Genomic DNA, 3,656 nt, shown 5'->3' with positions numbered 1-3,656 from the left:
CCTATTCTTTTCATTAATTCAGTTTAAAAAAAGAAACTTGCAAGAACTCTACAACATAAAAAAAAGCCTCTGGCAGACACAGCAAGCCTGAAAGACCTGTTAAAAACAAAGCTGGGAAGACAATCATGGGTAACGAAGGCCAACAGTGAAGACTGAAGAACTGCTGAACCAGCCTGGGCTGTAGTCCCCACCAGACATACAGGCAGCTGACTAGGACTTGCAATCGACTGCAGACCAACCAAAGAAGAAATATGGCAAGCAATCAAACATCTGAGAAATGGGAAGTCAGCAGGATCCAACAACATTCCTGCAGAGGCACTGAAGGCGGACATTGAAATGTCACTAGACATGCTCTACCCTATGTTGGGAAGGATCTGGAAATAGGAAAATATGGTGTCAGTCTGGAAGGAAGGATATCTCATCAAGATCCCCAAGAAAGGTGACCTGAGTAACTGCGCAAACTACAGAGGGAGAACTCTTCTATCAACCCTCGGCAAGGTTTTCAGCACAGTCATCCTGAACAGAATGAACGAAAAAGTTGATGCTCAGTTGTGAGATCAGCACGCTGGCTTCCGCAACACTGCTCATTATCACTGAACCATCAATGGAATGGAACTCCCCCCTCTATGTCAACTTCATCGACTATGAGAAGGCATTCAAGAGCGTGAATAGAGTGACTCTTTGGGAACTCCTCTGCCACTACAGTGTGCCAGGTAAAGTGGTAAGATTCATCAGGGACTATTTTGAGATATTGACCTGAAAGATAGTCCATGTAGGACAACTCATAGAAGCCTTTCAAGTGAGGACTGTAGTCTTCCATATTGTTTGCTCTCATCTTTTCTCTTCCTGCTGGCCATAGACTCGAACATGACGACATCCACAGCAAGGAAAAGAAATGGGATCCAGTGGACACCGTGGATGCAGCTAGATGACCTGGACTTTGCAGACAACCTGACCATACTCTCCCATAGCTATCTGAAGATGCAAGAGAAAAACCACATGGTGGCAGGCCCATCAGCACAACTTGGCCTCAACATTCACAGGGGAAAAACCAAGATCCTGAAGGCTAACACAGCCAGCACAACTGCAGTCACTCATGCAGGCGATGCACTGGAAGAGGTTGAGGCCTTCACTTACCTTGGCAGTGCCGTAGACAACCAGGGCAGCACAGACGCCGATGTCAAGGCAAGAATTGGCAAAACAAGGGCTGCCTTCATTCAGCTAAAGAAGATCTGGAGTTCCAAGGACCTAATGCTGCACACCAAGATCAGGCTTTTTAACACACAAGCATGAAATTGGTCCTTCTGTATGAAGCATAAACTTAGAGGACAAAAGTGACCACCACCAGCAAAGTGCAGACCTTCATCAATATCTGCCTGAGGAAAGTCCTCCAAATCTGCTGGCCCAACACCATCAACAACAACGGCCTGTGGCAGAAACCTTTCCAACTCCCTGCTCATGATAGCCCTGGGGCGGGATAGATCATACCCTCCACAAGCCTGCATCAAACATCACCAGGCAGCCCTGACCTGGAGCCATCAAGGGAAAGGAGGAAGAGCAAGAAGCACCTGGTGTTGAGACCTCAAGGCTGACTGCAAGAAGATGGATTACACCTGGAGTCAGATTGAAAGAAAAGCCCCGGACAGATGTGGCAGAGGTGGCCTACTACCAAGACTGTTGTATAGCCTTGTGATGGAAGGCCATAGATATCATATGTCAGAGTTTCCATGAGTCACAGTATGAGCCCCAGAATCCACAAGGCACAAAAAAGTCCCTTAGAACAGTCAAGCACGCCATTAGCACATGCATACCAACTGACACTGTGGACAACTCCCATTCATGTCTAATAATTTGTTGTAAATCTCAGCCCCCAAAGCACTGTGAATCTCACCTGCACTGTGAATCTCAGCCCTCACCAGTGCTGTTGCACTCTGATGTAATGTGACTATGATGTTATGAAGTCTATGTGGGAAAGATCCTTCCTTGAAAGGGGGGGTCGTTTGGTACGTGCAACAGCTTTTCAGGATGCTGGAATGTTCTATCTTTCTACTGCGAGAAATGGCAAAGTCTCACAAGATTTTGGCAAATCTAGGCAGCCACCTTTGGCTAAAGTTCTATTTAAATAGTGCCCAGGACTACACACATTCTTTGCCTCGAGGACTTGGGAAGAAGAACACCTTAACTGCAACACTGCTCTGAAACTGCTGCAGTTCTGCACCACGCTCATCCCACTTGGCTTCAATCCTGGATTTCGGAGGAACGTCTGAAAGAAAAGAAAGAACTGACAATTCTAAGTAGGAGCTTACCACTGCCTCAAAATACTTTGAAAGCTAACAAATCTTAGTTAAAGATAATTACACAAGGTCTGTTTAAATCTCCCAAGAGAAGAAGACTTGAATTGGTCTAATGAAAACAGCACCAAAACTTTTTAATAATTACATGGAGTTATTAATATAAGTGAATACAATTGGATAAGTACAAATACAAAAGCGATAGTAGAGCAAACTGTTGGGGGTATTATAACACGTCCCAATCTAGATAATTTATTCACTCTGGGACTCGTTTAAGGCCGAATAATCTTTTGACCCTGATTGAAGTCTCCTTAAGACAAGATAACTAGTCAACATGTCAATCAATAATCAATAACCTCATCAATAATCACAGTAGCAAATTAATCAAAGCAATCAGTAACGTCAATAAACTTGAAACACAACATGACCTTTCAGTCATGAATAAACACACCAGGATTTAGTAAGATTTATGATATTTATTCCCTATTGATTACACTCTACTGGCAAGTTTATTAGTCTCAAAACCAAGAAACACATCAACATTGTCATAATATAGCAACTCGATTAAGATTTCATCAAAGCAAAGATCATGAACATTAGAACATAGCATGACGTCAACATGGGTTAACTTTAGCAGAGTATCATTCGCGTAATTATTCAACAAAGCATAGATTCAGTCATTTGTCTATTTGCGTCCGTTTAGTGAACACCTTAACTAACCTCGAATTAGTATTGGCATGAAGGGCTTAATGCAAAACAATTTAGTAACATCACTTTAGAAAACATCCTTCTAGGGTCTCTATCAAAGAAGCAGTTGGTACCTAGAAAGAAAAGGCAAATAGACAATTACAATTTCATCATCACATAGGTACCCTCCGTAATGGGTCAGCATACAGAGTCAGTCTTTCTCCTCAGGACATCAGTTGGTTCGCCATCATCCAGGAAACACAGCAAATTTCAGCAAGACGGGGCAAAAGGGAATACCTCCCTCATAAGGAGGAAAAGTATGAATCGGGCAAGGCAAAGTAAGTGAGGATGGTTTGCGAAGTTCAAGCAGCAAAGTCTCTGAGCAGAGTAACAAAGTGGCTGGGCAATAGCAAAAGGCACACAATGGCATTTAACGCTTCGAAATGGCTTGTAATGGCTGGTAATCCTCTGGTAATGCTAATTTCTCCTTGCGTCCATTAATTTTATACCAATCTTGTTGTACAGTCCCCCAATTTCCAATTGGGCAAGTTTTAGCGCACCATCATCTCCATCCAATAGTCCATCGGTCACCACATTACGATTGTCACCCCAGAACAGTTCTCACGTAGTTTATTGGCTCCTGTAATTGACGTCTCCAATGGGTAGAGTCAGGTGAGG

The 3,656-nt window shown here is 43.4% G+C and overlaps 1 pseudogene; it reads left to right on the top strand.

Annotated features, from left to right (window-relative positions):
• Nucleotides 1–348: 348 nt before the first annotated feature.
• Nucleotides 349–1,293, top strand: LOC138262438 (uncharacterized; annotated as a pseudogene).
• Nucleotides 1,294–3,656: the final 2,363 nt, after the last annotated feature.

Source organism: Pleurodeles waltl, chromosome 10 (genome assembly GCF_031143425.1).
Source record: "Pleurodeles waltl isolate 20211129_DDA chromosome 10, aPleWal1.hap1.20221129, whole genome shotgun sequence".
In the NCBI taxonomy this organism is placed as follows: Eukaryota; Metazoa; Chordata; class Amphibia; order Caudata; family Salamandridae; genus Pleurodeles; species Pleurodeles waltl.
Note: the sequence above shows the minus strand (reverse complement) of the source record. Positions and strands in the feature narration are given on the sequence as shown.